Source organism: Pongo abelii, chromosome 2 (genome assembly GCF_028885655.2).
Source record: "Pongo abelii isolate AG06213 chromosome 2, NHGRI_mPonAbe1-v2.0_pri, whole genome shotgun sequence".
NCBI classification, from domain to species: Eukaryota; Metazoa; Chordata; class Mammalia; order Primates; family Hominidae; genus Pongo; species Pongo abelii.
Window position 1 is genome coordinate 156,626,239 of NC_085928.1, and position 13,803 is coordinate 156,640,041.

At 35.8% G+C, this 13,803-nt stretch overlaps 1 long non-coding RNA gene across 2 annotated transcripts in view; it reads right to left on the minus strand.

Annotated features, from left to right (window-relative positions):
• Nucleotides 1-624: 624 nt before the first annotated feature.
• Nucleotides 625-13,803, minus strand: part of LOC129058675 (uncharacterized) — a 327,819-nt gene continuing 314,640 nt past the window's right edge. Inside the window, exons 4-5 of one of the 2 annotated variants that reach the window (XR_010139260.1) lie at nt 2,404-2,538; nt 625-2,131 (exon numbers count right to left, since the gene is read on the minus strand). This is a non-coding gene — a long non-coding RNA (uncharacterized LOC129058675). Of the gene's footprint in view, nt 2,132-2,403; nt 2,542-13,803 lie in introns of both variants that reach the window. The other variant, XR_008523953.2, reaches the window with a different exon arrangement.

Here is a 13,803-nt window from a genome sequence, read left to right on the forward strand (position 1 = left end):
ACTGCCACCATACTGAAACACTCAAAATTTTAAAAATTGGTAAATATCACTAAAAAGACCTCAGGTAGCACTTTAAAGATAAGAATGTTTGTGGTGAAGGGAGTCAGCTGTAAGCTGGAAAGTCTGAACTAAATCAGGCAATGGTCCCACTTTCAAGGATTCTCAGCTACCAGTTGAACCTGGGGCAATCGGACTAGAAATATTTAAGATAAATACATAGTTGCTTAAGGAAGCCTAAAGTCAAGATCATGTTTTATGTAGCCATCAATCACCTTTACTAAGAGCTGCTGGGGACTTGGGGCCGGCAGGTTCCACAGGTGTCCATTGTTTGAATGCCTAATTAGGGAAAGGTACAAAATTTTCAATGAAAGTGTTTTAAGCCACTTACCCAGCGTCGAATTGTTAAAATTTTGATGGTCAATGTGTAAATGCAGACTTAGTTTTAACTCCGTTCTGTAAAAGCTTGGAAGGAAATTTGCTGCCTTTTGACTATTAAAATTAGGGGCATAGTATTCAGGCAACAGTACCTTCTGTGTGACTATTGACACTCATATTCTCTTTTCTTCAAATAACTCAGGAAGAGAAACATTTTCCAGAGATTGTTCAACGATTCAAGGTCCTTACACATAATCAATAGGGAAATGGATCAAGTAAAGGGGTCCTAGTTGCCAGTTCTTGAATTTTTCTTAATAAGAGGAATGTGACAAAAGAGAAAGTAAGAACTTTCTGAGGAAATGTTTTCTTTATATGGTAGAAGATTCTCTGCTGTTGAAAATGGATGTATTATGCTAAGAAGTCACACTACAAACATGTTTAATTCATTCATTTAATTCAAAAATATTAAATTTATCAATGCTCGTTATAATGGGAGGCATTCTGGTAGCTACTAGACATACAATATTAAGTGATACCATATAGTTGCCACTCTCATAGAGTTTACAGTCCAATGAGACAGACAGACAGTAGACTAATAGCAATAGCAACATGAACAATAAAAATTAATTAAAAGTTTATAAAAGTGCTGGGAAAGCAAAAAGAGCATGTCACGGTAGAGAACACTGCAGCAGGGGCTACTAGGGTATTCAGAACTTCTCCCATTCTAAAGACACTGTGCACTATTGTAGAGAAAAAAACATAGCCCCCTCTCACAGCTCAGCTGAGACCTAGTATTTCCTCTGAGAAACATCATTTCCAACTTTTTAAAGTCAAAGCAACATTTACCATTCTTTGGTCTGACCCCACCCTGGAGATATGTTTCAAATTTTACAGATGCTGATTTAGTGTCATATCAGCAGATTTAGCATCACCCCTGGAGGATAGGTCCTACACCAGATTTTTCAGTCAGTCGGTTATAAACTCCACTCTCCTGATATGCAAATAATTTCAAGCCTGCTATTTTAGCATTTTAGTATATTCTCCTACCCACACCAATCATTTTATAGAAGGTTTCTCAACAGTTGCACTATTGACATTCTGGGCCAGAAAAGTTTTTATGGAGATAGGGGCTGTCCTGAGCTCTGCAGGATATTCAGCAGCATCCCCGACCTCTACCCACTAGATGCCAGTAGCACCTATCCCCTCCGTAAGTTATGACAACGAAAAACGTCTTGACATTGCCAAATGTGCCCTGGGCTGGCGGTCAAAATCTGCTCCCCTAGCCCTATTGAGAACCACTGAATTAATACTTTCCCTACTCTGTTGCTAGGTAGAAATACTGATTTAATTAGAGATTTAAACTACTCAAGACAGGTTCTCTCTGAGTTTTATATAGATCACAGAGTTTAAGACCTCATGATAATTAATACTGAAAAATCTTTTGTTACTTATTAAAACCAGAACCTCATTAAAACAGCTAAATTTAAACGTTGAAAAATTAAAATGCATCAGAGCCTTGAGTCAAGTGTTTAAATAAACAGCTGAAGGTGCTTTAGGGGCACTTCTCCAGGACACATGCTGGACACCGAGACAGGTAATCATCTTGGCCACTGGATTTCCCTCCGTTGCTGAAATCTCTGCCACTGCAACAAGAGAACACTGTGCAGCTCACCACCTGTCAGTGACGAGGATTATTCTGCTATCCTTATTACATGATTTCCAGGTCTTCCGTACTTTTGATTCCAAACAGATGAAGCTGGAAGAAAAAGAAAAAAGGAAAGAAGAAAGTTGTAAGATGGATACAGTTGAATGAAGCATAGACTGAGATCACTCCTGTTAGGGATGTAACTTCTCACATAAAGAAGTAGAGAAAGCTCCTTCCCATCCTTGCTTGAGTCAAGAGTTTATTAAATTAATTTGCATATAATGGTTAATTTAGTAATGAACAATCTTTTCACAAACTGTTCCAGTAGCACTTATCAATTTGTGACTTCTCCTTATGCCGTAGTAAAATCTTCAAAAACTTACTCTTAGAATATTTTGACAAGATGGCTGGGCGCGGTGGCTCATGCCTGTAATCACAGCACTTTGGGAGGATGAGGCGGGTAGATCACGAGGTCAGGAGACCGGGACCATCCTGGCTAACACAGTAAAACCCCGTCTCTGCTAAAAATACAAAAACAAAAAATTAGCCAGGCATGGTGTCGGGAGCCTGTAGTCCCAGCTACTCAGGAGGCTGAGGCGGGAGAATGGCGTGAACCTGGGAGGCGGAGCTTGCAGTGAGCCGAGATCTCGCCACTCCAGCCAGGGCGACAGAGCGAGACTGTCAAAAAAAATATTTTGACAAGATGTTAGATCACGGATTTACAATAAAGAGTATGGTGAATATTTAAAATTATGTAATTCTCAGAGCAATGTTTAAAGAAAGTAACTATTATCTGTTTAAAAATATTTTGCCTGGGAGTATAATATGGTATAAGTATTTTTCAGAACTGTTTGGCTATCTCTTACAAAGTTAGATTACATGTACCTATGATCAAATAAAATGAAAACATATATCCCAAAAAAGACTTGTACAAAAATATCCATAGCAGTCTTATTCGTAATAGCATAAAACTGGAAACAACTCAAATGTCCATCATCAGGAGAAGGATATACTATTATTTTGCATACATAAAATGAAATATTTACCTCTCAATAAAAAGGAAAAGCTACTGATGTATGCAGTGTGATGTAATCATGTACACTGTAAAAACAATGCTGATAAAAAGCAAAACAAAGTCATTTATATAAAACTCTTGGCAGGCAAAACCAATCTATGATGATTGGAGTCAAGAAACAATTATACGTAGATGAGGGTAGGGAATTAACTGCAATGGGACACATGAGAATTTTGTGGGGTCATGAAAATATTTCATATCTTATTTTTAAAGAGTCACATTAGTTTATATAATTGTCAAAACTCATAAAATTGAACAACTGAAAATCGTGCTTTATTGCATGTAAATTATAAATTGTAAAATGATATAAAATGTATTACCTACTTATATTAGAATATACAAAAAGAATAGACAAAATCATAATTTTGTCACCTGAAGGTTATTGTCAAGCTGTTTGAGAATATCTTTCTGTTTGTTTTAATTATTTTTTCAGATTTCCAGAAACTTTAAACATAGAATTATCACAGGGCTCAGTCCCTGAATGTTCTTTCTTTTCTATTTGTACTCACTCTTTTTGTGATCTCATCTTGTTCAATGGCTTTTAAAGTTATCTTTATAGTAATGGTTTTCACAGTTCTTTTCTGTCTACTTGACACTCATGTAAATGTCTAATCAATCTCAACATTTATCTAACAATGAGACTCTAAATTTTCCACCAAATCAACCCTTAACTCATAGTTTTTCCATTTCAGTGAGAAAAACTGATTCTTCCAGTGGCACAAGTCTAAACCTCAAGTTCATGCTTTACTCCTCCCTTTCTCTTATTCACATATTCAGGAATCCAACCATTTTTCACTCCTTCAAATTCCACCACTCTATTTTGAGCCACCAGTACTTCCAGTCTGGATTATTACATGGCTAACTAGTTGTATTAGGTTGTTCTGTGCATTGCTATGAAGAAATACCTGAGACTGGGTAATTTATAAGGAAAAGAATTTTAATTGACTCATGGTTCTGCAGGATGCAGGAAGCATGGCACCAGCATCTGCTTGTCTCCTGGTGAAGCCCTCGGGTAGCAGGCACATCACATGGCAAGAGCAGGAACAAGGTTAGGGGCAGATGTCACACACTTTTAAACAAACAGATCTCATGAGAACTCACTATCATGAAGACAGCACAAAGACATGAGGGATCCACTCCCATGATCCAAACACCTCCCACAAGGCCCCATGTCCAACACTGGGGATTACTTTTCAACATGAGAACTGGGCAGGAGAAACCCCCAAACCACTAGTCTCCCTGCTTCCACCCTTTCTCCTCTACAGTCTGTTTCCACACAGCAGGCAAAATGAACCTATGAAAACTAAGTCAAATCAAGTTACTCCTCTGCTGAAAATCTTTTAATGGCCTCTGCCTTGATTCAGAGTACAATGATGTGAAGGCCTTATGAGATTTGCCTGACCCAACCTCCTTCACTTACCTCTTCATTTTCACCTACTTCTACTGTCGTCCTTAATCCTCTCCAGCTATAGCTCATCTTCTTGTCCCTTGAAGACACCAGGTATGCAAACACTTCAGGGTCTTTACATCTCCTGCTGCATCTGTCCAAAAAATCTTCCCCAAGATGTCTACATTACTCACCATTTCCTCTCCTTTAGGTCTTACTTAAATGTCATCTTCTCTGTGAGGCCTTTTCTGGCCACTCTAGCTAAAATTGCAAACTCTCTTCATCCAACATCCTCAATGCCTAAAATGACCATATTATTTATGATTCAGTGTAAGTGATTTAGCAATGTTCTTTGGATTTGCATTATCAAATCTTCCACTTTCTTTCCGTTTCTGGAGTTGAACTCAAAAGGGAGTTAGGGAGATACACAACAATTAAGGCAAAAGAATGTGTATTCTCTGTAAACAAATCTGAATGCGGGTTTTTAAATTAAAAAAAAAAAAGTGGCAGAAAAGGAAGTTGACTTCAAAACAAAAACCTGGAAATTTGCACAGGTTTTGGAGGCCCTTAAGCTTCTCTATCAAAGAAGCTTGTTATTACCTAATTGTGAGGAAAATATGAAATATTTACTAAGTAAATAGTTATTGCATATCTATTAATTAGAAGTCAAAGAATTGGGTAATAGTACAAAAGAGACATTATGACAAGATGGTGAGGGAAGGAGCAAAAGAACCTAAACCATACCTGGCCCTGCCACCATTTCTCCTGTGTCCCAAAATGGTGTATCTCCAATTCACCCACCTTGCTCCTACCACAGCACTTGCACACCAGAGAACACTGTTATTTCATCTATAAGGATTAAGTACGGCAATGCCTAATTCTTCTACTTTAGTACTACAACCAGTAGTAAAGACATTCAAAATTCATTCACAGAAAAAATGGAAAATATAAATCACAATGAGGTAAATAAAGGCAAACAACAGAGAAACAAGAAGGTAATTTCGTAAAATGGAAAGCACAGTGTTGACACAAAAAAGAATTCTAATAACTTTTTTATGACAATAAGTCTTTATTTTTCATATAGAATGCCAGTGCAGGTAACCATCAGAAAACATACTGCTTTTTTAGAATATACAGAACTGAAAAAAAAAACACTTTAGCATGGTACCTTACTGTACATAGAAATCTAATGAACATCTTCAGGCACTACAACTAGGACATAAAATGAGTTAATGCTATTTGTTGATACATTATAAATTACTCAGCATTATTATTACAGGCTATCTTTACCTGAAAGCAGAATTACAATCATTCTGACAGCACTGGGCAATTCTAAAATGTAGGTCTAGTGAAAAGTATGTACAGCCAGCAAGCAAGCAAGGAACAGATGCCATGTCATTTTCTGAAGGGACAGACTGATTTGGAACCTGGCTCTGTAGATTTTAACAATTGATATAGCCATCTTAACAGCTTAATATTGAGTTTCCCTCACTGTGTATGTTGGCAACCAGCAAAAGTGAGAATTCCTGTAACATGAGCTAAATAGGTCTAGGATTAAAAATGAGAACACTATCCATATGACAGAATTGCTTCTTCACAACTGGCAACAATTGTTGCCCAGTTCTCACCTGTTGTCCTGCAAAAACCACTCACCTGATGAGTTTTCTCTTATTGAATTGCATTCCACTACATATCACTTATCAATTAAATATTGCTTAAGTATTCATGAATGCATCCTGTGATGGCTAATAGTGAGCGTCAACTTGATTGGATTGAAGGATGCAAAGTATTGATCCTCGGTGTGTCTGTGAGGATGTTGCCAAAGGAGATTAACATTTGAGTCTGTGGGCTGGGAAAGGCAGACCCACCCTTAATCTGGGTGGGCACCATCTAATCAGTTGCCATCACGGCTGTAATATAAAGCAGGCAGAAAAATGTGAAAAGACAAGACTGGCCTAGCCTCCCAGCCTACACCTTTCTTCCATGCTGGATGCTTCCTGACCTCGAACATCGAACTCCAAGTTCTTCAGTTTTGGGACTTGAACTGGCTCTCTTTGCTCCTCAGCTTGCAGATGGCCTATTGTGAGACCTTGTGATCAGGTGAGTTAATACTTAATAAACTTTCTTTTCTTATATATATACATAAACTATATATGTTATATATACATATATATATATATCTTCTATTAGTTCTGTCCCTCTAGAGAACCCTAATATACATCCTTTCCTCTTCATTTTCTCTATCACATCTCTCTGTGTGCATGTTATGTATATAAATGTTTCAAGTCCCACCATGTCTTATCTGCCCAAATACAATAGCCTTCTTGTAGTCTCATTTTGTCATTCTACTTGCTCCTCTTGCCAGTGTATCACCAAAATGAACTTTCTAAAAGGCAATTCAGATCTTGTTACGCCCCCACTGAAATTCTTCTGCAGTCCTTCTGCAGCCTTGGGGCTATCCTTACCTTACCCTTAAAGTCCTCAGCAATGTTTGTCTTTGCTAGCTTTCCAGCATTTTCTAGTCTTCTCTACTCGTTCATAAAGATTTACGTTTTGGCCACTTTGACAGAAGCCTCTGCAGGGTATGGAAAGAGTACCTACAAGGTGAACAGAAAGGTTTTGTAGAGGAAGCCTTCTGGAGAGTGGAGAGGGAGAGGGAGATGATGTTTCCCAAACAAGAGAGCAGGGCGAACAGAGGCAGACGCAGGAGTCACAAGGCCTGGTAAGGAATCAGGATGTCGTTCAATAGAGCTGAGGCAAAGGCTTATAATACAGTATGCTGGTGATGGGACAAGAAAACCCCGAGTTAAGGAAAGAGGTTGAAGGGTAAATTCCTAGAAATCTTTTTATGCCAAGGTAAGGAATTTGATTGAAATATGGAGAGGCCATTATTATTCTACTAAAAACACTGCAGATTTGTTAAGAGAAGAGATGGCAAAACCACAAGAGTTAGCAAAGTCTTCCCTGAAAATAAATCATTTTGTGCTGGATCACAGTTATATTAAGGTTGATAATTATAAAGCATCCTATGTGTGGCCTCCCTTCCACATTTCAGCCTGCTATAATAAATTATCACAGGGCCAAATTAATGTTTTAAAAACATAAATCAGATCATGTCACTTCCTTGCTTAAAAGCTTTCATAGCTTCCTAGAGCATTTAGAATAAAATGGAAAAACCTTACCCAGTCTTCAAAAGTTCTAAATGATCTGGCCCCTGACTACCACTCCAACCCTGCATCTAGCATTCCCCATCATGCTTATGATGACACTTCAGCCACAGGAGACTCACTTCTGTTTCCTAATAATGCACACATCCATCCTTCTATAGGGATTTTGCACTTGTTCTTTCTTCCTGAAGTTCTTATTACCTGATTTTTTTATCAAGACTCCTGCTTGTTATTCAGATTTCAGCTTGACTGGCATCCTCTCATAATTACCTTATTTGTGTACTTGTTTATTATCTGTCTGTCTCTCATGCTAGAATATAAATTCCTTGAAAAAGGAGATATTCTCTATTTTATTTATTGCTTAAATGCTGCTACTCAGAAAAATTCATGGCACTTAAGACATACTCAACAAATATGTGTTGAATGAATAAAAGAGAAGCAGAAATTTCTGTTTTATAAAAGTAAAAAATACACATTAAAGTAGCTGTTGCTTTGTGTTTTATATATAAGTGTACATCATAAATATGTTCATGTACATGTATTTTTTACTTCTTTGTAATGAATTAGCAAAAATGAAAAAAATTAAACATGGCAGCTGCAAAAAATAAATAAATAAATAAATAAATAAATAAATAAATAAATAAATAAAATGTGAAAGAACACCAAAAGTCAAAGAAACAAATCAGAAAAATGTAGGTGGTCATGCATTAGAAATGTTTAACCTGTGAAGTTTGTCTCTTCCTATTCTTGCGAACGAAATAGTTGTAAGGAGAATAAAATGAGGAGCAGAAAGAACTCATCCTTTATCCCATCTGGAGAGCTTGTACAAAGAGAGACTTAGAAGAAAGGACAAGAAAATATGCTGGGGTCACAGAAGGAAACTGAGTTGAAAGGAGGGAAAAAATCTGCATTCCGAGTCATTTGGAATAGAGAAGGAAGACAGACATTATCTGAAGACCATGTTCACCAGACGCAAAAAGGCTGAAAAAGAAATCGACATCTGTGAAAGGCTCGTGCACCCCACATCTGAGGGGGCAGATGAAGATTGTTTATGTAGCACAAGAAGATGTTGGGAGAAGGAAGGAACAGGATCACATGGAAACATATGCTCTCTGAAGCGACTTGAAAAATAAAGCATGCAGCCGAGAGAGAAACATCTGTGTTGCACACAGGCAGACCACCAGTAGTGAAGCAGACTAGGGGTAGAAGGAAAAGGCGTACACAAACAAGATCGGACATTATGTCTTGTCAAAATGACATGTAAAGGCACTGGGTCTGCATCTCATTCTCTGGTGAGTTAATGGGAACTCAGCCATCTGGGGAAATCAAAGATGAGTAAATTAGCTGCTTTAGTGTTTTCATAGTTTTGCAGAAATGACAATGTGTTCACAGGTTTCTTCACGGCTTTTTATTCCTGCTGGAAAAAAATTCTTTAGAGTACAGATTATTTATAGTTTTTGAGAAACATATTGTAGAGCTCTTATTCCAAATCTACTGCAATAATAGACGCAGCTGGATTTCTCATCCTTTGACCACATTTTCAGTACATAATAGCTTTAGAAGAAATTATTTCACAATAGTCAATGATTGTAGGAATTTCGTATAGAATTAACCAGATATCAGTTTCCATTAGGTATTAAGAGTTGACAATGTGAAATATTTATTTTAATGATACATACTAAATTTTTAAAACTATACTTAATAATAACTAAAACTAGTTATAAAATTTAATAGTTTCTTAAACTATAGAAATAAATTTTCAAGCCTTTGCTATTCTCTTTACACTAACTCAATTTTATTGGTTAAACAAAAAGTTAAAAATTTTTAAAAAGGCCAAATGACAATTGACTATTGGATTACATATAGCTTACACTATAATTTTATTATGTTGTAATTTGCTATGACTTTATATATATACATCTGTAAATTTATATAAAACATATAGTCATATTAATCTTTATACAGACATATACATAGCATAATTTTATATGCAGATATAATTTTTATTATAAATACTAACTTATTTTTAAAAGTGAGGGTCTCAGATAAGGAAGCTAAAAGGAAAAGAGAGAAGTAACTTCAAGTATGTGGTATCTGATATCCACTGCACAGTTCCTGAAATGATTTTTTTAAAAATTACATAAACATGTAGAAAACACAAATATTTAAGGGCAGAAAATTATTGAAATTGTAAAAATATGTTTTGTGGTATCTTGATAGTATAAGAATGTCAAAGACCTAAGCATACACAACAATCAGAGAGAAAAAAGTAACTGTAGGGTAAATACAGAAACCATAGAGTATCTTTAGAATAAGTGTACGGTAAGCGTGATTCAATCATGGCTGAGAAAAATAAACTGAAATAAAAATCCATTGGTCTATATTGCAGAGATAATAAACCAGATCCTGGTAAAATCCCAAAAGTTAAATTGGTGATGTTTAGTTTTTACAACATCTTGATATCATTCCTACCTTTCTCTCTAAACAAGTGCCCACTGCCTAACACTCCATTAGGTTGTTGTGCATGTAATTCACAAAACTTTTCTTTCTCTTCATTCACCCACTCTTCATATTACCACTCTTATGTATTACTTCTTCAGCACTCCTTGATATCTGCTGTGGAAGGAAAGGTGACCTAACATTTATTAGGAGCTTACTAATTACCAACTTTTTAATGTGTTATCTTAATTCTTATGACAACCTTATAAGGTTTTATTTTTTTCTTTTTAAAGACATGGAAGCTAATACTTGAATATAGTAGTGAGATAAAATGATGAATTAAGACTTAAAATAGATATGTCTAACTTTAAATATCATGTTCTTTCTGTCACACTATATTGCCTAATAAATTACTCCTGACTGCATTATTAATATCTAATAATGACATGTCATGATTCCAAATTATCATTGTTGAATGCCAACCAGTTCAAAAAGAGTCTTCTTTTGCATTCCTCTAACTATTCAAGTGATATATGCTCATCATAGAAATTCATAAAATATAAAATAACATAAAGGCAGAAAAAATGTTGCTGTAACAATTCACACAGAGGGGAAAGTCAGTCACTGCTAACATTTTAGAATAACACCTTTAGTTCTTTTCTGCTCCTTCTGTATGTTGTGCTCCTTTTTAAAATCTACACAAACAACTGATATATTTGAAAAATTCCAAGCAGAATAGTAATCCTTTGAAAAATGTCACTTTGATAAAGTATTTCCCAGTGTCTCAATCACCTATGTCATTTAATGGTGAAATTTTCACCAGCAAATAGCCCAATTCTAATATTCAAATAAAGGAAGACTAGAGATTGACTTACAGAATGGTGGAATGAAAATCTCAGTGAAACACTCAGTCTCTCACAAAAACAACAAAATACTGACAAAACAATAAAAGTAATCATTTCTAGAACTCCAGAAATTAACCAAAGCCAAAAACTATGTTATAAGGCCAATATATTAGAACAGACATTCTAAGGCCATATGCTGCCTTATTTTCTTTGAGCCTTATAGGGCCCAAAGGCTCAGCAATGAGTTTGCTTGATCTTGGCAGATATGCCTCCCTCCCAGCAGAACAGGGTCCCCACTGAGGTGATTCTCTATCCACTGCATCAGCTGCATTCTACCTGGCCCTCTACCTAACCAGTTTCACCTCCTTGCCAGCCTGCAAAATTACTCAAATGAGCCAATCACATTTTCCCGTCAGAAATAAGGAGCACACCACCTTTCTGTTATTACAAAGCTTATCCTTCACAGTCCTTTCTGGTTCACTCTATTTCCAAGCACCTCTCCTATGTGGCATATGGTGTTCTCCCTCCCCAGGCTGAGTATATGTAACTAATAAACTGCTCCCAGTCTCATCTGCCCAGTGTCAAATGTAATGTATTTGGCCATTTTGTATTATTTAGTGCAAAGGAACCCTCCTTCACCCATGGGGTCAATGGGAGTGATCAGAATATAAATAAACTGAAAATCATCTATGCAAGAGAAAATACTGAATCTCTTCAGACAACAGGCATCTGTGACATTTAGATTGGGCTATTTCCACTCCCCAGCTCTCCACATCTCAGTAGTGCAATACCATGAAAAGCCAGCCATCTTGCAGCCAAGATGGAACTGAACTCTCTTGGAACTCAAAAAACAAAAACAAATAAACAAAAAAACAGCATTCATCCTCAGAACACAGTGGGTATAATGTCCAAACATAATGTCCAAATATCCAGCTCCATGGAAAATTTCTTTTCTCAGAATGTTATGACTATTAGATTTAACCCAGATTTCAGTTTAGCCAAGGTAAAGAGGAGGGGAGTACTATCCCCAGGTCATTGCTGAAACCATGTCAAACTGCTCACAATATTGCAGCAGCAACCAAATTTGGACAGTGGAGGGAGGTCTGATAACAAGGTTGTTACAATATTATTATGGACTGAAAGTTTGTATCTTCCCCAAAATTCATATGTTGAAGCCCTAGCATCCAGTGTGACTAGATTTGGAGATGGGCTTCTAAAATAATAATTAAGGTAATTGAAGTAAAATGAAGTCATAAGTGTGGGGGACCCTAATCTGACAAGATTATTATCTTTGTGAGAAGAGACACTCTCTATATATAAAACTCTTTTTCTGTTGCCCATATGCACAAAGCAAGGAAAGGCCATGTGACCTCACAGAGAAAAGGTAGCCAACCACCAACCAAGAGGAGAACCCTTACAAGGCACTAATGCCTGCTGGCACCTTGATCTTGGACTTCCAGTCTCCAGAACTGTGAGAAAATAAATTTCTGTTGTTTATGTCACCCAGTCTATGATACTTTGTTTTGACAGACAAAGCAAACTAATACAGATTTATTAGCTAGAACATCAAGTTTTCAAAAAAAATATAAGATATGTAAAATAAAACAAGAAAGTGTGCCACATAAAAGAGCAAAAATCAGCCAACAGATCATTTCCCTGAGGGAACCTAGATTTTTGACTTAGTAGATAAAGATTTTAAATCACCTTTTTAAAATGTGTTCAAATTACTTAAGGTAATCATATCTAAAGAACTCAAGAGAACGATAACAATCATGTTTCACTGAGAGTATCCATAAACAGATATAATTTTTCTGAAAAGAACCACATAGAAATAATTCTGCAGCCCAAAGTTAAAATACCAAAAAAGAATAAATTATTAGATGGGCTCAAAATCAGACTCTCACTGGCAGAAGAAAAAGATCAACAAACTTGACAGTTTAAGAGATTATCCGTTTTGAAAGGCAGAGAAAAAAGCAATGAAGAAAATAAACAGGACCTCACAGACCTGATGGATATCAGCCAGCATATTAACATGCACATAATGGGAATCCCATTAATAGAAGAGAAAGAAGAAGAAATGATATTTGAAGAAGTGATGGTCAAAAATTCCAAATTTGATGAGAAATATTAATCAACACACCCCAGAAACTCAATGAGTTCCAAGTAAAACAATCTCAAAAAAAAATCACCACATCCAGACATATTATAGTCTAATTGAGAAAAGTTAAAAAAGAGAGAAAATTTTGAAAATAACAAAAGAAAAATGACTTATTATATACAACTAATCCTCAAGATTAATGGCTATGTTTTATCAGAAACCATGAAGTCTATAAAGCAGTGGGATAAAATATTCAAAGTTCTGGAAAAATAAAATTTACAAACTAATAATTCTATATCCAGGAACATTATCCTTCAAAAATGAAGAAATTATGGCATTTCCATAAGAACAAAAACAAAGGACTTGCGACTAGCAATTCTGCCCTGTGAATATCATTTGAGTGCATCCTTCAAGCTAAAATGAGAGGACACTAGACAGTAACTTGAGTCCACACAAATAAATTTAAAAGCATCAATAAAAGTAACTATATAGGCAAATATAAAAGACAGAATAAATGTCTTTCTGTTTGTAACTTTTCCATGATCTTACTTAAAAGACAATTGTATGAAACTATAATGATAAAATTTTGTTGATGGGCTTATGACATCTAAAGTGTAATTTGTATAATAATTGTAGCACAAAGAAAGATAATATATCTCTGTTATAGCAAAATGTTTGTATGCTATTGAAATTAAGTTGGTATAAATTTCAATTAGATTGTTTTAGGATGCTATTTATAATCTCAGGCAATCACTAAAAAAACACTAAAAAC